This window comes from Aotus nancymaae, unplaced genomic scaffold (genome assembly GCF_030222135.1).
Source record: "Aotus nancymaae isolate 86718 unplaced genomic scaffold, 86718_ANA_hifiasm-v0.15.2.pri h1tg000036l, whole genome shotgun sequence".
Lineage (NCBI taxonomy): Eukaryota > Metazoa > Chordata > Mammalia > Primates > Aotidae > Aotus > Aotus nancymaae.
The window spans coordinates 81626653-81653616 of record NW_026988450.1 but is presented as its reverse complement, the minus strand read 5'-3'; the positions used below and the strand labels follow the sequence as shown (position 1 = coordinate 81653616).

The following is a 26964-nucleotide window of genomic DNA, read 5'->3' as shown; positions in this document are numbered from 1 at the left end:
GGGTTTGTAGGAACAAGATTCCAGATGCCTCTGCTGCTTGTCAGCCTCGTGACCTTCATTCATGCAGGGCCTTGTTTTCTCGATTCCATGGGGCCAATCCCAGCCCCCAGGGTAGAAGGATGCTAAAGGGAGGTGCAGTCTGTGGAGGATTCCAGAGAATGGGCCTGCAGTTCTGCAAGCCTGGCGCCTCTCCCAGACGCTTTTGTTTTCTGGAGAAAACCTTGGAGCTTGGGTGGTGTGGTGTTAGGATGATGGCTGGGTTTCCTCCACAGTTCCTGGCTCTTTCGTTACAGCCTTTTGTGATAATATTGGGATAATATTGTGGCAGCCTCAGGACACAGAATCTCTCCAATTTTCTCATGCTCTCCTTCCCCTGCCCTAACACAGGACTCTAATCTTTCCCTGCCTTTCTGACTCTGGGTCTTGAGATCCTCCCTAGAGAGGTTCCTGCCCTGTACCCCGGGTGAAGGAATGCTGATGTCAGGAAGCATCCATAAAACCCTACGGGACTGGGTTGGAAGAGCTTCCAGATGGCTGAACACTGGAGGTTCCTGGAGGTTCCCTTCCCCCATACCTTGCCCCATGCATCTCTTTATCTGTATCCTTTACACCAGTAAATATATTTTCCTGAGTTCTGTGAGCCATTCCAGCAAATAATCGAACCCAGAAAGGGGTCGTGGAAACCCAACTTGAGGCCAATTGGTCAGAAGTTGCAGAGGCCCCAACTTGAGGCTTGTGTTTGGGGTAGGAGTTGGGTGCAGTCTTGGGGAGTGAACACTTAATCTGTGGGATCCAACACTGTCTCCAGGTAGATGGTGTTGGAATTAAATTGGAGGATACCCAGCTGGTGTCCACTGCATGGTGTGTGGGGAAGAATCCCCACAAATGTGGGCACAGAAGTGTTCTGCATTGACTGTTAGGGTGTAAGGGCAGAGGACGAGCAGAGTTTGAAAGGTTTTATGAAACAGATGGGAATAATATTTTCTGAGACTTGGTTTCCCCATCTGTAAAAAAGGAAGTAATAATAGTACCCACTTGCGAGGGTTCTGTGAGGATTACATGACATTAGGACTCAAAAAGCTGGGTAATGTGTCTGGCCCATACCGAAGGCTGAGTAATTAACAGGTGCATTTACTTATTTATTTATTTATTTATTTGAGACGGATTTTTGCTCTGTCACCCAGGCTGGAGTGCAATGGTGCAGGCTTGGCTCACTGCAACCTTTGCCTCCTGGGTACAAGCGATTCTCCTGCCTTGGCCTCCTGAGTAGCTGAGATTACAGGTGCCCGCCACTATGCCCGGCTAATTGTTGTACTTTTAGTAGAGACAGGGTTTCACTATGTTGGCCAGGCTGGTCTCGAACTCCTGACCTCATGATCTGCCCGCCTCAGCCTCCCAAAGTGCTGGGATTATAGGCGTGAGCCACCGTGCCCGGTGACAGGTGCATTTATCACTATGGTTCCTCGCTGAGCCCGTGATAAGTGAGCCTGTGGCAGGACGTGAGTGAGCTGCAAGAACAGGAGCCAGGCCTCCCATCTTGCCAGCTCAGGAGGCTGTCTGGCTGCAGCAGAGACATTCTTCCCAGAAAGAAGGGGCTTTCCATGGTGAACCACTGTGGCCAGGCCCAGAGGCCTTTACAATGCCAACGTCCCAGGAAGAGAGGGGCCGCTAGAAGGACGGAAGTTTTCTATGTGCTTCTAAAAGTCAACCTGTAGATTGATCCCTTCTCAGAAGACTAATTTTTATTCCAGTCATGCCCAGCTATAAGCATCTGGGCATTTACAGATAACCTTTGTTCCTGAAGGGCATCAGGGTATGTCCTTCCTCCTTTCAATGCCCACAACACTTACTGTCCTGGAACAGAGTCCACAGTGCAGGAAGGACAAGGCTCACCATGGTCACGGCCCCACCAAGACCCCCAGCCTCATCTCTGCTCTCCTTATCCCACCCCACCCCACCTACTGCTAATCAGAGTCATCTTCACAGTGTGGACCCTGAATACAGATGACCTGGGTTCGAATCACACTTCTGCTTCTTTCACCACCCTGGATACAGTATCTTCTCTTGATCTCAGTTTCCTCATCTGCAAAATGGACATAACAGATAACAACAGCACCAACCTCCAGGATTGAATGAGTTAATACAGGCATGCCTTGGAGATATTTTAGGCTTGGTTCCAGGCCACTGCAATAAAGATCACAGTAAAGCAAGTCACACAAATTGTTTTGGTTTCCCAGTGCATATAAAAGTTATATTTACACTATACTGTACCATAGTCTATGAAGTGTGCAGTAGCATTATGTCTAAAACAACAGGGTACATACCTTATTAAAAAATACTTTTGGCCGGGTATGCTGGCTTATGCTCCTAGCACTTTGGGAGGCTGAGGCGGGCAGACTGCTTGAGGCCAGGAGTTCCAAACCAGCTTGGGCAACATAGCGAGATTCACCCTCTACAAAAAATGTTAAAACATTAGCCAGGAGTGGTGGTGCATATGCATCTATGGTCCTAGTTACTTGGGAAACTGGGGCCAGAAGTTCAAGGCTACAGGGAGCTATGATCACAGCTTGACAGAATGAGACCCTGTTTCTAAAAACAAAAATAACTTTATGGCTAACAAATGCTAACAGAATGAGCACATGCTGTTGGAGAAATGGCGCCAGTAGACTTGCTCAACACAGGGTTGCCACAAACCTTCAACTGGTGAAAAAAACAAAAACCAAAAACCCCCACAGCACAGCATCTGCGAAGAATGATTAAGTGGAGTATGCCTATGTATGTGAAAGTGCTTAGAACCGTGCTAGACACAGCAATCTCTAACAGCCAGTACTCTATGGAGAGTATGTAGCTAAAGATGTGGCCGTGGACCTAGATATAGATGTAACGTGGATGTAGCCTGTGCTCACCACCGCAGGTGAAGTACCTGCCGTGTCTGCAGGACTTGGTCTGTGAGGTTTGCACATGCTCTTCTCGACCTGGAATGCCTTTCTCCTGCTTTCCTGGGGAGCCCTCCCTTCTCCACACTCAACTCTAGCGTTGTCTCTTCTGGGACTCCTCCTCCCCATCTCCACTCCATCCTCGGGGGCAGGACTTCTCCCTCTGCAGACCTTAAACTCCCTGCCTATGTCTGCCTTCCTTTCCCTGACCACACTGTCTTGTGGGGAAGGGCCCGCGTGCCTGTCCATTTCCCCTGCTGCACTGGCAGCCGCTTGAGCGGTGATAGCCTGTACTTCATTCTTTACTGGACTCACAGAGCACCCTCCGGGCCAGGTATGACTTTGCCTCACCTGCACTGAGACTGGTGCTCTGAAGGCTGATGCAGTGTGTCCATTTGTCTCAGCCACGCAGAACCAACCCAGCTGCTCGTTTGATAAACATGATGACCGGCTAGCTGGCCACGCTGCTGGGCTGGACACGTGCCTGGGCCCCTTGGGGATTACTTCTCTCTTCTTCAGCTCCTCTCACTTGCCTCCAGCCTTTGGAGAACTGGAAACGGGCAGACCCTATGTCTATGGGCTCCTGGTTCTTTCACTTTCCAACCCACGCCTTCTCTGCATTCCATGCAGGCCGGAATACAGAATACCTGCTGTTTGCAACTCTGCCTCCGATTAACTTAGGCAAACACACCCTGCCAAAATATCCCACAGCCCTTTCTGATATGGATGGCATGGTGCAGAGGAGGAAGCAGACATGAGTGAACCCAAAGCCAGCCTGTCTGAAATCCATTTGGCAAGCATTTGTGCTATGTTCTATATCCAGTGCCTGTGCAGGGAAGTCACTTCACCATTTTGCTCAATGGCAATGGAAAAAGTGGCATTCATGTAAAACACTTTCTCAGAGTCTCTAAACATATCATTTGTGCTAGAGGATTGGCTGTCAGAAAAAGAGGAAGAAGGGAAGGCCTTTGGGTCTGGGAAGATGATTTGCTTATTCTGTGAGTTGAATAGAACGGAATTGGTTGGCTGTACTTTGCAAGCTCAACAGATGGTCAGTCACTTAACTGGAAAGTCCTTGGGGGCGGGGCCCGTCTATTTCTCCATCGAATCCCCAGTACTTGGGTGGAGGAGAGGTCACTCAGGGAGTGTTAGGAATTGCCCTGAACAATTATGCTATATGGTTGTATTGTATTAATATTTCATCAAGAGGAAGTGCCATATTTAAGTACCCATCTCTCCCTGTTGCTGCATATTTGCATATCTTATGTATCAGTGTACATCATTATCACAAACAGCACTATGTTGCTTTTAGCATTTTCTGTCATTTGGACTACATCCTCTCAATAAATTCCCAGGAGAGAGATACTGAAAATGCTCTGAAGGTTCTTGCCACCTGTTACCCATGTGACTTTGCTGTGAAATGAGGAGAGGAAGGGAGATTGGGGAACAAGAGCTGGAAGTGGATCCCTATTGAGGTGGGACAGGGACCAGTGCAAAGGCCAGGAGACAGCCACGGTGGGATTGTTCAACGGGCGAGTGGATCTGCCTGCAGTGGGGCCCAGAGTGCAGGTCAAGGAGGAATGAGGAGCTGGGAGGGATGGAGGCACGGATGAAGGGACCAGAAGTTTGGACAGAGGAACTCACTCCTGATAGGAGAGAAAGCCCATTCTCATGCCTCTCACTTCTTGGGGGCTAATGTGCAGTGAATCGGTGGGGAGCAGGGTGAGCTCTCACCAGTGTGGAGGCCGCTCTAGAGCTCATGCCTGCCTAGAGCCTATGGCTAACCTCAAGTCTATTTGAAAAATTAGGGTGTTGGTAATTCACAGGGGAAAAATAGCACAGACAAGGATCGTGGAATCCTGGGTGTCTGTATTCTCTCTGGTCCCCAGGGTGCCACCTCTGGTAGTTAAGGAATTTTACCCAACTCTGAGGTTTGGAATTCTATGAGTCTCCATGGAATTCAGAGTGCCATTGGACTGCCAGGGGTGGGGGGTGGGACTAGAATGCGCACATTCCATGGAAATCCAGGGGTTCCCGGAATTCCAGCATCCAGTGGAAATTCAGAGAACCATGGCTCCCAAGTAATTCCTCTGAAGGAAACATAGTCAAGAAAGGCAAATTAACATACAGCCACTCTTCAGCTCCAGTCTGGCACTTATTTAGTTCCGTAGTTATTTGAATGAATGCATATGGGAAGGAGTGAGAGAAGGAGTGACGCAGAAGATATCCTTCCAAAGCTATGCTTCGAGTCCTCAAATAATCTCCCCTCCACACTGGGGAGGGGCATGTGACTGTGCCAGCACCTGTGGAACCTTCTGGCATTTTGTAGGTGAGGGCTAAGGATGCTGTAGATCCTGCACCAGGGCTGGAAGAACAGTTCTGGCAAATTGCTAAACATGTTCCCCTTAGGACACCACTGGACGTTTGGTACTGAGGAACAGCAGAACATGGCATCACACAAGCTGTCCCAAACTTTTTGCTCTTGGGGCTGACCCCTTCATGCAATTACTATAGATTGTAATTAGCTCCAAGTAGCTTCTGTTTTCATGGATTTTATCTGTTAATATGTATCATATTTCTATATTAAAATTGAGGAATTATTTAAATATTAATTTAGTACTTCATTTGAAAAATAACAATAATGAATCTATCATATGGTAACATAAATGACTTTTTGGAGGGGAGACAGAGTCTTGCTCTGTCACCCAGGCTGGAGTGCAGTGGCACAATCTCGGACCACTGAAACCTCTGCCTCCCAGGTTCAAGTGATTCTCCTGCCATAGCTGGGATTTCAGGCCCCCGCCTCCAAGCCCGCTAATTTTTGTAATTTTTTTTAGTAGAGATGGGGTTTCACCATGTTGGCCAGGTTGGTCTCAAACTCCTGACCTCAGGAGATCCACATGCCTTGGCCTCCCAAAGTGCTGGGATTACAGGTGTGAGCCACTGCGCCTGTCCCATAAATGACATTTTCATGAAAAATAACTACTCACCCAAAAAAAACAAAAAAAGAAGAGTGGTATTATTTTACAGCTCCCTTTACAATCTGGCTTAAGGGAAAACAGCTGGGTTTTCATCTCTGCCTCTGTATTCAGTCTTTTGTGAAATTAGATGTCATTTGCCTCTGGGGAGCTCTATTGTACATGCAGGAGAGAATGAGAGTGAAAGAGTAAATGAAGCCTTCGTCTCATTATGAAAATGGCTTTGACATCATGCATTCCCCAGAAGGGTCTCAGTGACCCACAGAGATCCCTAAAACATCGTTTTAAGAGCCACAGTCCACAGTACAGGGGTTAAGAACATGGCTTTTCTTTTTTTATATTTTTTAATTTTTAAGTTTCAAGATACAAGTGCAGAATGCGTAGGTTTGTTACATAGGTATGCACGTGCCGTGGTGGTTTGCTGCACCTGTCACCCGTCATCTAGGTTTTTAGTATGCAGTAGCTGTTTGTCCTAATGCTCTCCCTCCCCTCGTCCCCCACCCCTGATGTGTATTGTCCCCCTCCCTGTGTCCATGTGTTTTCATTGGAGAAGAATGTGGCTTTTCAAGCAGGCTGCCTGGGCTCAGGGAGGTGGTAGGGAGGAATTGCATTCCGGATCCACTTGCCGCCAGTTGAGTTACCATAGACAAGAGATTTCACTTCTCTGTACCTCACATCCTCTGTAAAATGGGGCAATAGTACCTACTCATGGGATTATTGTAAGAGTTACATTAGTTACTATGACAAAGCTCTTAGAACAGCCAGATACATATTAAATGCTATATGGGTTATGTATCTATAGCTACACACACATATCACATGCATACATACTATACACATATATATGTATACATGCATACATACATAATGCATATATACTACATAGGTGTATATAATGCATGTGTACTATATATTCATGTATATTTATGCTATGTATATTACATATACTAAAACCAATTAAAATATCACAACTGTTACTACAGCAAAAGTCACCCATTTCACATCATTTCTAAAAATATGAATGTGGGGCTGGGTGCAGTGGCTCACACCTGTAATCTTAAGACTTTGGGAGGCTGAGGCGGGCAGATCACCTGAGGTCAGGAGTTCGAGACCAACCTTAGCAACATGGAGAAACCCCATCTCTACTAAAAATACAAAAATTAGCCAGGCGTGGTAGCATATGCCTGTAATCCCAGCTACTTGGGAGGCTGAGGCAGGAGAATCGCTTGAATCCAGGAGGTGGTGGTTGCGGTGAGCTGAGATTGCGCCATCACACTCCAACCTGGGCAACAAGAGCTAAACTCTGACTCAAAATAAATAAATAAAATAAAATAAAAATATGAATGCATAAGAGCCATTTCTTAAGGCAGCTTTTCTATCCCCAACTAAGAGCAGGGACAATCATCGCTGTGTTTAGGGTGCTGCAGAGCATAATCGTAAGTGTGGGAGCCCAGACACAGATCAGCCACTGGGGCTCCAGGAGTCTGTGGACCCCTGCCCTCACCTCTTTGTGTCCCTGGAGCTCTGGATTCAGTGCTTTGTGACAACTCCTGACCACGCTCCTCATCTTCTCTTCCTCCCTTTGCTGATGAAGCAACTGTCTTCATTTCTGCCTGATGGAGAACATCTGGTTCCAGGCACCGCAGAAATCAAAGAAGGAACCCATGATGCTGACCCCAGGACATTCCCTGAAACCACAGGCTGCTCTTCCTCTCACACGGGATGCTTTTCCTGAAATGCTTTTTTTCTAGAAGCTCTCCTTGTGAACTTTACAAAGGCATGCACATTCCCTCAGCCTTTGAAAACACACATAGGTTCAAGAACAACAACAAAATCCTTGGCGTAGGTGATCTGAGCACAGCATCGGAGCATGCTAAGAAGGCATCAGGGGCCAGGCACAGTGGTGCATGCCTGTAATCCCAGCACTTTGGGAGGCCAAGGTGGGTGGATCACCTGAGGTCAGGAGTTCAAAACCACCCTAGCCAACATGGGGAAACTGTCTCTACTAAAAATACAAAAATTAGCCAGGCCATACCCGCGCTTGCAATCCCAGCTACTCAGGAGGCTGAGGAGGGAGAGTTGCTTGAACCCAGGCAGTGGAGGTTGCAGTGAGCTGAGATGGCATCATTGCACTCCAGCCTGGGCAACAGGAGCAAAACTCCATCTCAAAAAAGAAAAATAAGAAGACACTGACTCCTTATCTTCCGAGTGCCTGCCGTGGGCGAGGTCCTCAGCGTGATGCTCACGTAGAAGCATTCTGAATAGGACAAGGCCCACCATGTCATCTCCCTGCTCTAGTTTACTCATTAATTCAGTTAACAAACGCCAGTGTAGTGCCTACAAGGGCTGGGCAGGTTCAGAGAGCTGGGGACACTTCCATAAACTAACAAGAAAAATTCCGTGTGAAACCTACAGTTCAGTCGGGGAGACTTCTGCTAAATAACAAAGTTCACAAATGAGAGATTCCATGATGTGTAGGAGAACAGGTGCTAGAAAAGAGGGGGCTGGGGACTGGGGAGCGCTGGCAGCAGAGGGCCTGGGGTCAGCTACACTGAGAAGAGAAAGATGAGCAAAGACTTGAGGAAGGCAAGAACCTTGTCCACGTGGGTGTCTGGGGGACAGCTCTCGAGTGGAGGACAGAGCTATGCCTGGTGAGTCAGGAACTGAGAACCTGGGAGCCCGGGCAGTGCATGAGGGGCTAGTGGATGAGTGAGATGGGAAGGGGGCGGCCAGACTGGAGGGGGTCTTATTGACCTTCGGTGACATGGCAATCCTCCAAAGTGACACTGCCTCTCCCCCTGGACTGCCTGTTGCTGACTTCCTAGGCTTCTCTGCCTAGGCGGCTCTTCTAGGCCACCCCAGAGCCCACCATGGGGCCTGGAGCCCCTCCTTTAGGTCCCCTGATATTCCATGTCCAGCTCTCACTTGGCATCCTCACCTTCCAGTGGGAGTTCATCTGTCTGCCTGTCTCCCTCCCCTATTAGCTGGGCCTTTTGATTTTCCGTCTCACCATATGGGACAGCCGGCAGGTCCTGAGTTTTATGACCTTTGCTCGGCAGCAGCACCTCCGACCTCTAAGTTCCTAAGGCCCATCTCTCTCCTTCATCGGAACTGCCACATTCTCTCACCTACTTTCTGCCTGGCATTTGCCTGACACATTCCTCCACTAGATGCCAAATTCCACAGGGCAAGGACCAAGTCGGCCTCCATCTGCATCACCTTGAGCACTGTGGCAAGAGGGCAAGAAAGCCTGTCCCATTGGTGGGAGGACCCATCACCACAGGGGCTGGCCCGCAAGCCAGGTATGCCTGACCCTGCCCATCTCTCTGCCAGTCTCCTTTGTATGCTCTGCTCGGTCGCCGCTGGTTCGCTTCATCTCACCTGTGCTGCGTTTCAGTACTAGCTTGTTAGTTGCAAAGCCCCCATGCGTCTTAGCACAGGCCGATTCCTCTACCAGAAATGCCATTTTTCTATTTCTTCATCTAGCAAGTGCATTTACTGGTCCTTACTAACTCATTGAAAGGACCGTCTCCATTGGGAAGCTGATGCCCTGTCTTGTGACACGTTCTCATCTGGTCACATTGGACTGCGAATACTACTAGGCCCTGGGGTGGAGAGGGCAAAGGCAATCCTGCCCATGGGGCCCTAATCGCCCAGATCCAGGGGCAGCAAATGTTTTCTCTGCAAAGGGCCAGGCAGTAAATATTTTAGGTTTTGTGGGCCAAATCATATCTCTTATGACTGTTGAATTTTGCTGTTGTAGCATAAAGCAGCCACAAACAAAATATAAACGAATGAATGTATTTGTATTTCATAAAACTTCCTTTACGGAAACAGGCGACAAGGCCAGATTTGGCTCACGGGCTGTCATTCACTGACCCCTGGTCTTGACTTAGTGTTGGCCACAGAGGGAAACAGCTTGTATAGCTCAATGTACTTACTAATTGCTAATTACCAGTGTTCCCATCACTGGACAGAGATTCTTCCAGGGACAGACTGTCCCGCAGTTAGCATCGTGCCCTCAAAGCCTAGCACAGCGCCTGACACAGGGTAGGCTCCCAGGATGTGTGAATAAATCAATAGGCAAGTGAATGGCACTTCTGTGGATACTGAGCTTAGCAATCCAGGCTCAGCCCTGCTCCTTCCCTGCAGCCACGAAATGCTGGCAAGGGGCTTGGTGTGGTCTCTGGGGGTCCTGGGAGTGAAACTAAATAGGGTCCTCCAAGTGTGCCATTTCTGGGTAATTTTAATGAGCTCTTGACGAGGATGGGCTCAGTCCCCTAGGGTGACCAGGGCCCAAATGGATTGACTTCAGGGAGCTATGATGTGAGCTGGGGCAGGTGGAGACTGAGGTGTGGGACATCCCAGCAAGCAAGCCGTTCCTTCTTTCCTTGAGATCTTCTCTGGCTGTGCGTGGCCCATGGTCTGAGTCCTGGCATACAGTTCTCCAGTGCCTAGGACGAGCCAAGCGCTATTCTAAGGGTTGCACACACGTGATCTCATTTAGTCATCACAACAACCCAGGTGGTGGATATTACCATTATCCTCATTTTACACAGGGTAAACTGAGTCACAGATATGCAACTTGCCTGAAGTCACACCGTAGCTTCTGGCAAAGTTGGGATTTGAACCTAGCAATCTGATGCCAGGGTCCTGGCTCATAAACATCATTCTAAGCTCATATGCAACGTAAAGGATTCAGACCTGCAGGGACCAAAAGTGGATACTTCCCTCCCCACCACCTCGACCCCTTTTCTCCCAATGCTGACACTGTTGCACAGAGAACTAAAGTAACTTGCCCAAGACCATGTGGCATTAGTAGAGGCAGGATTTGAAGCTGGGTGGTTCAATTTCCAGTTCAATGCTTTCTCCTCAAGCCCAAGTCCCTCTTTTGTCTTGGCACCTACAGGCAAACAGAGGCAAAGTCTCTCCCCTCTTTCTCTCTGCCTCCCCTCCCCTCTGAGTAGAACCTCTCATCTTATCCTTTGTTAAGGAGCAGCCCCTTCACAAAGAAGTGACAGTATAAACTTGCACAAACTTAACCTTAGTTAGCATGGATGGGTGCCCTGGGCCTGCAATCAGCCAGATCAGAGATCAGGTGGGCTTGGGCAAGTCTACTCACCTCTCTGACCCTCTGTTTTTTCGTCTGGTGCCTAGGGGTACAAGGCCTGACTTGGCTGAGTTGTTCTGAGAGCTGAATACAGTGATTCTCAGTGTCTGCCTATCACAGAGCCCTTGACCTTCAGCAAATGTGGTTTCCTGTCCTGCTTCCTCATCTCTCCCCACAGCTCCCTCGCCCACTCTGCCCCAGGAACAACAGTGCACCCCACCCACTGTACTCAGCTGGAAAACTTCATCCAGTGACCTCCCTTCTAAGCAACCACTCTGACGTCACCTTGTGCAACATTCTAGGTCCATCCAGGAAGCCACGCCAGGCTATTTCTACCCCAGGCACTGTGGCAGCTCACTTTTTTCTCCTTGCCCTGTAATTGCAGGGTTTTACAGTGGTTTCTCTGTTGCCTGAAAGTCCCAGAATTTCCTTTGTTTCTCTCTGACACATAATTGTATCTCAGGAACCCACAAGCCATTAGGTCCCTGACCCTCAGTGGATGCCTTTTGCTATGGAGACAGACGTCTAGATCAAAAGAAAGCTGCTGGCTGGTTGGAGCCAACTATTTGATTAGAAAAAACCTTTCATGAGGCCTGTACATGTATTTTGTGGCTCTGGATGGTTGGAGAGACTTAGGAGTCTTCATGAACTTTTCAACCTCTCCTCATTTTGATGTAGAATTCTCTGCAGGAGCCCAGGTCTCAGACTCTGGCTGCGGAATGAGTGTGGTAGAATGACAGAAGAAAGTGGGGCCTCTTGTGTCCAGGAGACACAGGGATGGGTAGAGTTGTCATGTTTGCAAAGGTGGGCATCCTTAACTCCTGAGCTTGCCTGAATGCAGGCTGCCTGGAGCCTGACTCAACTTTCCTAATTCATGGCTACCTTTGTGAGCTAAAGAATTGTCAGTGATGGCAGCATGGCCTGTCTGGAGCAGCTGCCGTGGGAATGCCAGCTGCAGCAAGGGAGGCATAGCTAGGCCTGCACGCTCCACAGAGCTGGCAGGGGCCAGGAACAGGTGGAAGCCCCACCTTCTACCAAGTTGACAGGGCAGGAGCCCTGAGCCCCTGGGCACAGCTCTGGAGCCAGACATCCCTGTGCTCTTGGGGGCCCAGGAATTCCCCTGTCATGCAGGCTTTTAAGTGCCTGCTCCTGCTCCCTGGCCTCTCCCCGCTCCCAGTGCCCACTCTGATTTTGGAATAAAGTTGAAGCTGAGCCCAGGTGCTGTTGCAACCCAGCTGGGTTTGCATGCGCTCTGGGTGGGGCTGACATGCCAGACCCCTGCCGCCTCAGCCCCCTCCAGACTTTGGGCACAGGAGGGAAGCCAAGAGGGGACTGAGGGTGGCTCAGTGTGGGCCTGCAGGTGCTCCTCAGTACACACACAACCTGGGTGCTGTGGATGGCACGTTGATGGTGGCAGGAGGAAGACAGGCTCCTGGGTGGAAAGAGGCAGGTCCCAGGTGAAACACCACCTTCAAGCCAGGGACGGCCTAAAGCCTATGGCCAGGCTGCCAGTTTCGGGTAGAGTCTGTGTCCTAGAGTAAGAACTTATGGTGCTTATCCGAACCCAGTCATGGTCACCCCTGGACCAATCAGCATGCACTTTCCCCCTTCTGAGCCCATAAAATCCCTGGACTCTGTCCAACACACAGACATCAGGACTACCAGCTGTGGGAAGGAGCTACCCACTCTGGGTCTTCTCAGATGTTTGGGATGACCTGACTGCAGAAAGGAGCTACCCACTATGTGTCTCCTGGTGAGAGCTAGACATTCACTGGGACAACCTGCCTGTAGAAAGGAGCTACTCACTGCAGGTCAACTGAAAGCTATTCTGTCACTCAATGAGGCTGCTCTCCACCTTGCTCACCCTCCAGCTAGCCATGTACCTCATTCTTCCTGGACATGGGACAAGAACTCAGGACCCGCCGAATGGTGGGACTGAAAGGGCTGTAACACATACAGGGCTGAAACACGCCCTCCTTCCCCCACTCATCACATTGCAGGTGAGGAGAAGGAGAGAAGAGCTGTGGCCCTTTGGGGAGTCCAGACCTAGGGGCTCCTCAAGCCAGGGCTATGACACCCTCTCTGGGGCTCTGCAGTTTCTGGTGTCTCCAAGCTTTCAGGTGCCACCATATTTCCCTAGAACCTTTCTACATGTGTTACTTAGGAATGTGGCAGCTGTCTTGCTTCCTCATCCAGACATGGGTCCAGACAAGGGTGCCTGCAGCAGAAGGTGTGTGTGGTCCATCTGGTCCAGCCAGAGCCTCACATGGTGCTGGCACCTTTGCCAGTGACTGGAGCTGCCCGTCCCACCACAGCAACCAGCATGCCTGGCTATGAGCAGTGGCCAGACCCTGCACTCACTCACCCACACACCCCTTGCTGCTCTGCACCTGACTTGCCCTTAGCAGGTGTTGGATCTAGGCTGGTAGTGCAAACTGAGTACAACCTACTGGGTCGAATGGGTGTAATGAGCCTAGGAGGCATGAGCAATACTCAGGCAGAAGGCGCTGCTGGCCACAGACATTTCTGGGTGGCAAAGCAACAGCCCAAGGATCCTGTGACATCAGGATCTGGTCACCTGCAAAATGCTGGTCTCACCTGGAGTTGTAGTGTTGCCTGGTGGTCGAGAGCTCTGTCTCTGGGGAACAATGCCTGGGTTTGTGTCCTGGCTCTGCCACCTTCTAGCTGGGAGGTTTGGACAAGTTCTTAACCTCTTTGTGTTTTACATTTTCATCTGGAAAATTGGAATAATAATAGCTCATTCAGTCTTCATTAAAAGCTTAATAGGCAGGTTTTTAAATTATTGCTCCAGACCTTGCTTGAGCTGAGAGGGCCAGCCAGAGTCAATGTATAGGAGCAATTGAGCAGAGAGAGTGTATTGGTCAGTTGTTGCTGTGTAACAAAACCATGAAATGGCATAAGAGCATTCATTTAGATTTCATGGGTCTGTGGGTCACATGTGGTGGTTCTGGCTTAGTCTTTGAGTTGAGTTGGCCCTGACTGGAGGGTCATAGGCTGCCTGAAGCATGTTTTTCTCATAATGGAGGTCAGAAGCTCCCCAAAGGACAGGTATGCAAAGCTCTTATGATTGTGGATCCGAACTGGCATCGTGGCACTTCTTCCCACATTCCATTGGCTAAAGCATGTCACAACAGCCAGAAAGTGAAAAAACACACTTCCACTTCTGAGAGACAAGGGCCAGGGCTAGAGTCCCCTAGCCTCATCTCCTGTGGCTCCCATACCCAGCCTTCTGCCAGTCCGCTTGTACTTGTTCTCCAGCAAGCAGCTCAGCAGACATTTCTCAAGTGGTCATAAATCTGGTACCTGGGGATGGTGCTGACCTCTTGCAGGCCTCCAAGGAGGTCCTGAGAGTCCCATGAGTGTTTACTTTGCTTTGTCACAGAGCAGGACAAGTGACCATTCCACCTGCAATGAGGCCCTTCTAAATGCTCTGCAGGAACTCCTGATGCATCCTTGCAGTGCCCCTTTGAAGTAGCTGCCAGTTTAAGCATCACCATCTTCACTTTACAGACGAGGAAATAAAGGCACAGAGAGATTGAGTGACTTGCCTGAGGGTGCTCAGCAAAGAGTGGGCAGAGCCAGATTGAGGCTCAGGTGGCTTGGCTGTGGAGTCCCTGTACTGCTTCTGGGGGTGGAGAAAGCAACAACTGCACACCTCTGTGATTTCTACTAGGACAGAGGCATGCATGGGGGTGTGGTAGTGTCTGTTTGTGAATGGGGACCTGGACCCTCCAGTCTCCCATGTGCTCTGTGGTGTTTGGGAGACTCAGCAACCCCCACGGAAGAGTTAGGACCCACTTCCCCTGCTCCCAGAAGCCATGCAGTTCCCCTCTCAGCAGGGCAGAAGGGAGAGGCCCCTTGCTGGGGCAGGTGGGAGCAACAGAGCACAGCCCCATATGTTTGAAATTAGAAGTGAATTGAGCACAGTTGTCCAGAAACTCCATAAGTTTAGAAACGCTGTGCCGCATGTCTCCCCCAGCAAAGCTGTCTCTCCTCGAGAGATTTCATCCTGTTTCTTCCTCCCAGTGCTCATTTTCCCAGTACCTTCTCTGTCCTGGGCTCTGGGGACAGAGACCATGAGACGAGCCCCTTCCCTTGCCCGGCGAGGGTGGTAGGGGCACACCAGGAGACCAGAGAGGGATCGTGCTCCACGGAGGACAGTGGTGACAAAAGAACGACAGTAGCTAGTGTGTCCCTTTGGTGTGTGCTTGTGGGGTGCCACGTGCTTAACACTTTGCCCCTTAGCCTAGTGTTATGTTTGTCTTCAGTTTTTAGATGAAACCCAGGCTCCCAGGGGTTAACTAGTGAGACCCTGCGGCCACTGGGTGACTCTACTGGATATGAACGTAGGCTTTTCTGTGCCCCCTGGACCAGCTGTGGTACAAGGTAAGGTACTCTGAGAGTCAGATCAGAAGATTTGAGGTCTCACTTGCTGCTTTGCCCCACACAGGCTGTGTGGCCTCAGGCAAGTCAGTTGACCTCTCTGAGCCTCAGACCTTCAGCTATGACTTGGAATTGCAACACATTCCCAGAGGGCTAGAGGTCAAACCACACTGTGCCTGTGAAGGGGGTTTGAAGTAAAGCAGGGAACTTTCTGTGCCCGAGGAGCCTCAGCATCTAGGGGCTGTGTCTTGAGCCTCCATTCCAGGGAAATCATTTGTAACTTTTTTTAGATTTTTTAAAAATGTGGCTGGGTCTGTGTTTTTCTCTATCCTCTGACCTTCCCTTCCTGCTAGTTTTCTATATTGTTCCCTGTTTTTTCTCTGCTTTGGGCATATGCTTCTAGAAATAAAATTTAAAATTGTAGATGACTCTCCCGTTCTATACAGCTCTTGGGAGTGCTCAAGTCAAAGACTTATGGGAGATTTTCCACCCAGAGTTGGGGTTGCTGGAGAAGACTGTAAAGGCACCACCATTTTTTTTTTTTTGAGTTGGAGTCTTGCTCTGTTGCCCAGGCTGAAGTGCAATGGCACCATCTCAGCTCAGTGCAACCTCCACCTCCCAGGTTCAAGCAATTATCTTCCTCAGCCTCCTGAGTAGCTGGGATTACAGGCACCTGCCACCATGCCCAGCTAATTTTTGTATTTTTAGTACAATGAGGTTTCACCATCTTGGTCAGACTGGTCTTGAACTCCTGACCTCGTGATCCACCTGCCTTGGCCTCCCAAAGTGCTGGGATTTCAGGCATGAGCCACCACGCCCAGCTGGCACCACCATATTTAAGGGTTGTTTGTTTGTTTGGAAGTTTCATTTTAGAATAGAAAAGCAGCCCATGACCACTGAACAAATCCTGAAAACAGAGAAAAGTATAAAGGCCAGAACAAAAACAGCAAAACCTCCGGAAACCACCTCTCCCAGAAAGTACTTTTCTTAATAGTTTATAGTGTTTTGTTTCACGGTATTTTGGTTCCTCTAGGTTAAAATATACTAAAATTGGAATTATGATTCTGAAATTCTTTTGTGTATTTGTTTCCCAATTTAGCAGTGTAGCAGATACTCCTCCATGTTATTTAAAATTCTTCTTGAGCATTATTGATGATTGAGAAACTTCAGTCCTGTAACAGATATTTGAACATATCATGATTATTTAATGATTTCCTTATGTGGAGCATGCAGGAGGAGCTCTCTAACATTTTGCTATTAAAAATAACGTGATAGGCTGGGCATGGTGGCCTATGCCTATAATCCCAGCACTTTGGAAAACTGAGGCAGGGGGATCACCTGAGGTCAGGAGTTTGAGACCAGCATGGCCAACATGGCAAAACCTCGTCTCTACTAACAATACAAAAATTAGCTGGATGTGGTGATGCACACTTGTAATCCCAGCTTCTTAGGAGGCTGAGGCATGAGAGTTGCTCGGAACTTGGAGGCGGAGGTTGCAGTGAGCTGGGATTGTGCCATTGCACTCCAGCTTGGGTGGCACAGTGAGACTTTGTCTCAAAAAAAAAAACACAAAAAAGAACATGATAAACATCTTTGAGCACAGAACTGCACATCTGCACATTGAGCCATTTCCTGGAATAGATTGCTAAAAGGGGAATTACGTATGAGGTAGAAGCAGAGAGCACTTTTGGAGGCTTTTGATGCCTCCAGCGATTGTCCTTTTGTTCTAGACTGGAGGCTGTGGTGAAGTGGGCTGTCAGAGACCCTGCTTCCCTTCAGGGGGCTCGTGTTTCTGCTGAACAGGAATCCAAACCCATGAACTCCTGATTCAGAAAAGGTCCTAGGTGGGCCCATACCCAACATGTTTTCTTGGTGACTTGTAGGATGCGATAGGGTCCTGATGATCTAAATTGTTTCACTTGAAACTGGGACAAATAGGAGCATTTTGAAGGCAGAAGTGTCAAGACATAGAAACATCTGTGGTGCCAGAAGAGGAGGCTGCCTCCAGCAAGATGGAATTCGCCATGGAATATACACCAAGCAGCGTGTGGGCAGGTGCTGCATACACCACGCCCCGCTGCGCGCTGTCCCGGCTCCAGCCCCTCCTCTGCGTTCTTCCCTATAGGCTGACCCCTACACACTCATTTCTTCATATAGTCTCTGTCTCCTCTAGAATTTCAGCTCCCTTCATCCGTTTTGTTCCCTGCTGTAGGCTTAGCCCCCCAAAACACTACCTGGCTCATTGCAGCTGCTCAGTAACATGCGTGGGCTGAAAGAATGATGAGTGGGGAAGATTGTAAAGCCTTGCTCAGAGGTCCCAAATATGATGCTTGGAAGTAACTATACTTGCCCACATTCCTTTACTGGGTTCTTTTTGTTGATTTTGTTTTGCTTTTGAGACACAGTCTCACTCTTTCGCCCAGGCTGGAGTGCACTGGTGCGATCTCAGCTCCCTGCAGCCTCTGCCTCCCAGGTTCAAGCAATTCTCATGCCTCAGCCTCCCGAGTAGCTGGGATTACAGGCAAGTGCCACTGTGACCCACTAATTTTTGTATTTATTTATTTTTAGTATAGATGGGGTTTCAGTATGTTGGTCAGGCTGGTTTCAAACTCCTGACCTCAAGTGATCCACCCACCTCGGGTTCCCAAAGTGCTGGTGTTACAGGCGTGAGCTCCTGAGCCTGGCCTCCTTCACTGAGTTCTTAATGTGTGCCTGGCATGTATCTCTCGGACACTTCCCAGGTAATTCTGTTATGGATAAGGTGACTGCTGTCATCCCATTTATTTCCTGACTTCTGCCAGCTTGACATTATAATAGAACATTTCCCCTCCGCTATTTTAAATTCTTTGTGAAACATAATTTTTCTTCCTTTAACATACACAAGAGCACTCTAGAATTTGCTCAATAGCTTGCACAGCTCTAGTATTTGCCCAGGAATGGGACTGCTGGGGCCTAGGGTGTGCCTGTGTGTAACTTGCCTCTGTACGGCCACAGGCACCTAGTGTGGCTGATGAGTCCACACTATCACTGGCAGGGCACGAGGCCCCATGTCTGCACATGCCTGCCAACACCTGGCATCACAGCGCCTTCTTGGCATCACAGTGCCTCCTAATTTTTGCCAGCCTAATAGGTGCCAAGGATGTCTCATTCTGTTTTCATTTGCATTTCTGATTTCTAATGAGGCCCTAGACCTCCATGCCTGCCCTCAGCCAGGCCCCTCCGTCCTCCCTTTCCCTACCCCACCCTGACCTCCGTGTGTCTTCTGCTTACCCTTCAGAATTTAACATAGACAGACATTTACACCTCCGAGAGGCTCTAGTCTCAGGCCTCCTCTCTTCCTTCCGTGGGCTGCCCTTGTAGAATAACAGGCTGAGGTCATGGTTACAAATTCTCCTCCAGAGCCTTGCACTGCTGGGATCAGAGTCTGCTCCAGCACCTACAGGCTGTGTTGCCTTAACCAAGGGCCTTAACCTCTCTGAGCCTCAGCTCCTTACTTGCAAGCTGCAGATTTAAAATAGCACTTTCTGGAAGACTTTTTTTGAGAATTAGGTGGGATAATTTATTCAAAGTGTTTGGTGCATAGTATGGCTGAGCAAATGATAGCTTTCCAGTTTTAGAGTTCTTGCAGTCCTTCCTTGTCACTGTTTACCTGACCAGCCTCCAAGCCTAGAAGGCCTCCTGGATGGGACTGTGCTTGCTGCACCTGTGTATTCCCAGCCTCCAGCAGTGCTGAGCAAACCTGAAGTCACTGACCAATTGGTATGTGTCAGTCTCACTGGAGGAGATTCAAGCGTCAAATGAGGGGTTGGTCCAGATGCCTTTTTAAAAGCCTTTTCCGACCCTGAAATTTTCTGATCAGGAAATTACCAAGGAAAAAGTTCTCCTTGCATGGTCCTTTCTAAGGTTCCTAAGTGGGGCCTTTATTACACGCAGCAGGTAATTACACGGCAGAGCGCTTCACACGGCTGGTGGCTGATTGGTGCATTTTGGAGGCTGTCATCTTTGTCCTGACTGGGAGATTGGAATCCTGGCAGAGGCAGGGCCTCTCCCTTAGCAGGGCAGTGGAAGGCAGCCCTATAGGACCCAGCCTCAAGCTGGTCAGTCCTCCACTGACTACTCCAGGGGATGGCAGGCAGCATCTGGTGGCATGTGAATATCAGACAAGTCATGGACAGTAGGAGCAGAGGAGACTGTTGGAACACTTAGCCCAGGAGTCAGTTTCATATATCCCCAGGGGACATGTGGGTAACACAAATGGGTTGAAACATCTGGCCAAGACAGTAGAGAGCAGTGGGGTCTGCAGTGAATTGTAAAACTGACCAGGTGCCAAGCAAAGGAGAAGGCTGCTGCTCAGCCCCTGTGTGGCCAGGGGTGCCTAGTGTGGCTGACGATGTGAGCCCAGGGTTCCTGGATCTTCCCCCTCCTTTTCTAAAGGTAGTCAGAACTCTAGATTTTTATGTAAGACTTTCTGATTGTCGTAGCTAATTCGAAGTTTTGTCTTACTCTCTAGTGCAGACAAAAAAAAAAATGCTTGTGGGCAACTGTTTTCATACCTCTGATTTAGCCCAATATTTGACAGGTTGAGAAACTGAGGCTCAGCAGTTAAGGACTTCCCAGAAGTCCCCAGGGAGTTAGTGACCGGCATAAAGTGCACAAGTCTAGGCTGGGTACGGCGGCTCAGGCCTGTAATCCCAGCACTTTGGAAGGCCGAAGTGGGCAGATCACTTGAGGTTAGGAGTTCGAGACCAGCCTGGCCAACATGGTGAAACCCCATTTTTACTAAAAATACAAAATTAGCCTAGTGGGTTGGCACGCACCTGTAGTCCCAGCTATTCGGGAGGCTGTGGCAGAAGAATCACTTGAACTCTGGAGGTGGAGGTTGCAGTGAGCCGAGATTGCACCACTGCAGTCTGGGCAACAGAGCAAGACTCCATCTCAAAAATGAGCCAAGATTGCACCACTGCTGTCTGGGCAACAGAGCAAGACTCCGTCTCAAAAAAACAAAAGTGCACAAGTCTGAATGTGTTGCCCACCAGCTTGGTGAGTTCTTCCCCAGCACCTTTATTCAAGGCAGGAACTAAAGCTTAGGGAAGTAAAGGGACTTGCTCAAGGTCACACAGCTTGAAACAGCAGAATCCAGAGAAGGGCTGGGGTTGCTGGCCCTCATCCATGGGACTGTCCAGCCACTGTGTTACTGAAAATGTCCCCATCATGGTTTCAGTAAAACCCTAACCAGGAACTTGGCACAGGGCAAATTCTGACCTGCCAACCAGAAGGAAAACAGCTCTCATGCCAGTGGGCAGGAAGCTGCCAAGGTGCTATTTCTGCCCAGGGAAAGTGGTTTGTATGTTTGCTGAACTAACACGTTCACCCTGAAGGTGCAGAGATCAACTCTGTCTCTTTCTGTAGGGTCCCTCCAGCTGGACGCCTGGAGTCTGATTTAAGGATGCTACTCTTGCCCTTGACCTGGTGTTCTTAGAGAGCCTGCCTATAAAATCTCATCATCAGTGAGGGATGTTGATTCTTCTTTGCGATCAGCCACTTGACTTAGGAAATGAACCTGGGCTTAGAGTTATGAGGGCTGTAAGCAGTCCAAGCTTGCAGGGTTTTAGTTGTGACATTGGGCTGGCCACTTTTATAATTACTGCCCTGCCAGCCTCACAGAGCTACTGTGAGACTCTGTTGAATGGATGGATCTAAATTGTCAAGAAAACAGCTATAGAAATGTAAACTGGTTTGGGCCTTACATTCTTCCTCCCTGAAGGACAACATTTGAGCTGGAACAGGAATGATAGGAGGGAGCCAGAAAATACAGCAGGTGCAAAGGCCCTGGGGCAGAAATGAGCTTGGAGATTCAAGAACAGATGGGGAGTGTATTAGTCCGTTCTTGTGCTGCTGTAAAGGATTGCCTGAGGCTGAGTAATTTATAAATAAACGAGGTTTATTTGGCTCACAGTTCTGCAGGCTGTACAAAAAGCATGGCTCTGGCATCTGCTTTTTGTGAGGACCTTAGGAGGCTTCAAGTTGTGGCAGAAGAAGGGAAGCTGCCATGCCCCTTGGGGAGAGAGGGAGCAAGAGAGAGAGGGAGTGCTTATAATAAATATTGCTCATCTTATACCTTCGAGGCATAGCAGGGAGGAGCAATAGCCTATTACCCCCATTAAAGACATAAGGCCCGGCACAGTGGCTCATGCCTAGAATCCTGGCACTTTGGGAGGCTGAGGCGGGTGGATCACCTAAGGTCAGGGGTTCAAGACCAGCCTGGCAGGCTTAGTAGAAATCCTATCTCTACTAAAAGTACAGAAATTAGTCAGGTATTGTGGTGGGCGCCTGTATTCCCAGCTGCTTGGGAGACTGAGGCAGGAGAATAGCTTGAACCTGAGAGGCGCAAGGCAGAGGTTGCAGTTAGCTGAGATTGCACCACTGCACTCCAGCCTGGGCAACAGAGCAAGACACTGTCTTAAAAAAAAAAAAAAAGACATAATAAAAGCTAACGTAATATTTATATAAATAGATGGCATTTGGTAATTATGATTTATCATAATCGAATGAGTTGAAATCATTTGTTTTGGTTTAAACTAATTACCAATTCAATTCATTCTAACTCCTTTTGGGCTCACTCATAGGCTAGGCCTGGGATTAAAATGATAATTAGTATGAGAGCTGTGCTAATTGTTAATTTTAGGTTGCTTGTCTTGAAAACTCATGGCAAGGGTAATAGTAGGAAGATTTCTAGGTCAAAGAGGAGAAATGTAATAGCTACTAGGAAAAACTTGATGGAAAAGGGGAGGCTGCCAGAGCCTATTGTTCCAAAACCGCATTCAGAGGGGCTCTTTCAACCATGAGAATCCTCAAGAACTAGTAGAATGAGAACTCACTCATTGCCCCAAGGACTGCACCAAGCCATTCATGAGGGATTTGCTCCCATGACCCGGACGCCTCCCATAAGGCCCTGCCTCCAAGACTGGGGATCACATTTTAAGGTGAGATTTGGAAGGGACAGATATCCAAATGATATCCGGAACTGACATGACTGAAACAGAGTAAGGGAGAAAGCAGAAGGACAAAGCAGAGAGGGCCCCAGATCCTGCCAGTAGCAGGGCATGGGCCCAGGTGGCTGCCTGGGGCATGGTGTGGGAGGCGCTTTCCTGCAAGATGGCAGTGAGGACCTCGTCCCCAGAAGCAGGCCTTTCCACTAAGCCCAGGACCATGACAGGAGAGCAGAGAGGTCCAGAAAATGAGGAAGCTGACAGAGGGTGGGGGAGTTGGATCACCCCGAAGACAGCAAGAAGGGAGGGGCAGTTCATCTGGGCTGTGGAGTATGAGTAAGGTTTGTCTGGGCAGAGAGAGGGAGGTAGAGTCTCCAGACGGCTTGGCATCAGCCGGGGTGTGGGGGGAGCTATATGGAAATGTACTGTGTTGCTTCCCTCCCGCCTTGGAAGCTGTGGGTGCCCCACAGGATTGAATTGAAGACCTAGAACCCTAGATGGGAAAGGCCAGGGACCCAGGAGACTCAAGGGTCTCAGCAGGCAGACCTATGCCATGTCTGTATTCCGACCTACCCCACCTAGTGCCCCGGGATGGCAGAATACCCCCTTCCATGTAGCCTTGCTTATTTGCTTGGAAGTCAAGCCCCAGGATGGAATCTCATTGCCCAAGAATGCAGGAGTACCAGGAGCTTTCAGGGAGCCCTGGCTTCCGTCATGGGAGGGCAGCCTGTGCATTTGCCATCCCACAAAGAGAGCATGCAGTGGAGTAGAGGTGTTCCCCAGGAAAGGACTGGTGGCTGTGAGATGGGAGCAGGGCAACCCCAGCCCGCCCTTACCCTCGTGATTCCTGCCTGTTCCGTTCTCCTCCACGGCATGGAAAGAGCTCCTGCCCCAGGTTCCTTGCTGAAGATATGATGGGGAGTAAATAGCTGTGACACTGGTCCACTCTGAGTTCCTGTAGGGATCCTAAAACCAGAACGAACAGTATCCGCTACCTGTGGCCAGGGAGCTTGCTGTACTGGGTGGGAAATGGTTCTGTGAAGAATGAACTAGGGGTGAGGCATTGGTGTTAATCTTAGATCCCCGTGAGTAAGAAAGGACCTATCTTTGTCATCTGTGTTGCTTTGATTATTAGTGAAGTAGAATTACTCTTTGTAGCCTATTGGTCCTGGGCATTCCTTCGATATTGATTTGCCTTTTATCTACTATTTAAAAAAATTGTGTTGTGTGCATTTGTGATCACTTTGCAAGAGCTCTTTGTGTTTATTATGAATATTAGCCAGGTGCCTGACATGGGCTGAATAGATGCTTCCGGGTTTGCCATTAATTTTGCACTGTCTGTCATTCAGGGCATTTAATCTCTTAGCACAGGGGTCAAAAACTTTTTCTTTTTCTTTTTCTTTTTCTTTTTTTTTCCAAGATGGAGTCTTGCTGTATTGCCCAGGCTGGAGTGCAGTGGAGTGACCTCAGCTCACTTCACTGCAACCTCTGCCTCCCAGGTTTAAGAAATTCTCCTACCTTTGCTCTTCCAAGCAGCTGGGATTATGCAGGTGTGAGCCACCATGCCTGACTATTTTTTTTTAATAGAGACAGGGTTTCACCATGTTGACCAGGCTGGTCTTGAACTCCTGCCCTTGTGATCCACCCACCTCAACCTCCCAAAATGCTCGGATTACAGGCATGAGACACCGCACCTGGCCAAAAATTTTTTCTAGAAGGAATCAGATAGTAAATATTTTAGGCTTTGGGAGCCAGGCCGTCTCGGTTCCATCTACCTGACTGTGCCATCATAGCACGAGAGCAGCTGTGGACACTGTGTACACAGACGTTCACATTTCTGGTGTGTTCAGTCTTTTCTTCTATATAAATATGGGGGCCTTCCCACTCCAAAATTAAATAAAAGAAAAACAAAAAACTAGAGAAAAGGAAAAGTGCTCAAAAGTGGTGTACGTGTAAGTCACCGGCACTGGTGAGCACTGACGGAAGACGTGCTGGCATCAACTTGGATCTCGGTAGGTCTTTAGTCCCCAGGAGAAGAGGCGAGAGTAGGCACTGCTGCAGGCAGGGGCAGAGTCACAGGTCAAGGCTGAGGCATCCAGGCCTGGGGGAAACTCTTCAAGGGGCTGGAGTTGGGGGTGGCATTCCAGAGGGGCCTCCCCTCGTCCTGTGCCTCTCCTCTGATCTTTATTCTCTCCACTTTGATGACTGTGTTCTCAGAGGACACTGGGCCACTGTGTCTTGAGAGACGTGTTCAACCAACCACCTGGTCTTTGTCAATCCTAGTGTTACCCCAAGTGAAGACACCCCCCCAAATTCCTTCCACGGAAGCATCAGGCCTCTTCCTCCCCTCCCCTCCAATCTGGACCCTCCCAGGGACTGGATTGTCAGGTCCGATCTTAAGGAATCACATGGGAATTTTACACTTAGCTCCTTTACCCTTTTCTTTTAATGCTGTTCCAAAGATGTTCTTAAACCCACTGCTGTATTTAAGATACAATTTTCCTATCCTATAACTTTTAATGATAAACTCAAAAGTCCGACTGGTTTTGCAAAGGGTTTTCTGAGTGTGAGAGGGTCAGATGGGAGTTCTCCCCCTCCCCTCCTCACCTTCAGCTTGTTGTTCTCATGACATACTGGAGAAACAGGCTTGGGCCTGGACCAACCCTGTGCAGACTCGCAGATGCACAGCTGACCATGGGACCTGGGACAACTTCAATGGCTTCTGAGACGAGGGTATGTGTGATGGTTAATATTGAGTGTCAACTCGATTGGATTGAAGTATACAAAGTATCGTTCCTGGGTATGTCTTTGAGGGTGTTACCAAAGGAGATTCGCCTTTGAGTCAATGGAGTGGGAGAGGCAGACCCATCCTCAATCTGAGTGGGCACCATCTAAGCAGCTGCCAGCGAGGCTAGGATAAAGCAGGCAGAAGAACATGGAAGGGCTAGACTGGTTTAGTCTTCCAGCCTCCATCTTTCTCCCATGCTGGATGCTTCCTGCCCTCGAACATTGGACTCCAAGTTCTTCAGCTTTTGGACTCTTGGACCTACACCAGGGGCTCTCGGGCCTTTGGCCACATACTGAAGGCTATGCTGTTGGCTTCTATTCTTCTGAGGTTTTGGGTCTAGGACTGATCAACCACTGGTTTGTTTGCTCCTCAACTTGCGGACGGCCTATCATGGGACTTTACCTTGGGATGGTATGAGTCAATTCTCCTTAATAAACTCCCCTTTAAATATACATCTATCCTATTAGTCCTGTCCCTCTAGAGAACCCTAACACAGTTGTGACTCAAAAGGTCTGTAGTGAAGCTGGAGTGAGGCGACTTAGGTAGTGTGTGTTGATGTGACATGTTGGCATCACTCCAGAGCCTGATGATCTAGGCTTGGGTTACTGACTTGCTGCCTACTAGCTGTGTAACCTGGAACAAGTGACTTCACCTCTTTGTGCTTGCATAAATGTGGGGTGACGATAAGGCACCTAATAATGGATTGTTTGGAAGATTGAATGGCTTCATCCATATTAAGTGTCTAAAAGAGTGCACATCTACATAGATAGGAAATGTTAGCTACTGTAGGCCAAGTGCCAGTCACATAGTAGGTGTTCAATAAGTACAACCACCCTTCTGTTATTAGATGTGCTGGAACAATTCCGTTATACTAGTCTTTGCTACTTTTGCAAGGACTGCAGATTTAATACCTATCTGCCTCCCAGTAAGCACTGTTAATTAAAGCCCCCAAGCCCAGATAACCTTGCTTTTCTGTCCTTAGCAAGCTTTGGCTTGATAAGAATTTTCAAAATGTGTTTGTTGATCTTTTAAAACCCCTGAGATGAGTATTTACTGCCAAAATGTGCAAATGTATCACAAGAATTTAATTCGGGCACTAGATAATGCTGGAGATTTAAAGGAGGAAAATGACGAGGTTTTCGTTTCTTTGCCCTCTATCTGCTATGGCTACGAGCACTTCTGTTTATCATTTAAAATCCTATTTGAAAAGGTCACTGCGTGAATCATACCATGTGAGGACTTAGAAAAAAAGAGCCAAAGATTGGCTGCTGCAGATGCCTGCTTCATTCCCTGTCCTTCCCCGCGATGGGGTTTGCTCTGAGTCTCTGCTGTTCTCAGCCTGTGGTGGCCGCCACGGGGTAGAGGAGGACCACTGGATCCGGGCGCCTGATGCTGTCAGTAGTTATGAGAAGACCAGATACTGCTCAGAGTCTGCATGGAGTTTGTAAGTCCACTTGCAATTGGGCTGGTGCAACTGAGAAGCAGTGCTTTAAATTTTATTCCATTTTAATTAATTAGCTAATTATTTTAATTAATTAGCTAACAGTGGCACTAATTAGTTAATGAGTGCAACTGAAGAACTGCATTTTAAACTGAAAATTTCAATCCACTCCCATGTTTTGCATTCCCATTTTACAAAAGAGAGGGTCCAAATGCTTTAGCACTGGTTTAGAATTGCCAGGCATGGACCCAGTGGACCTACTCTCTTCAGATAGGTGCGGACTCTCTCTGAAAGCTCACTTTGCCTGAGTTCCTCTCT

At 48.8% G+C, this 26964-nt stretch overlaps 1 protein-coding gene across 9 annotated transcripts in view; it reads left to right on the top strand.

Moving 5' to 3' along the window:
* Nucleotides 1–26964, top strand: part of ST3GAL1 (ST3 beta-galactoside alpha-2,3-sialyltransferase 1) — a 166671-nt gene that overhangs the window by 34096 nt on the left and 105611 nt on the right. The gene's annotated exons all lie outside the window — the stretch shown is intronic.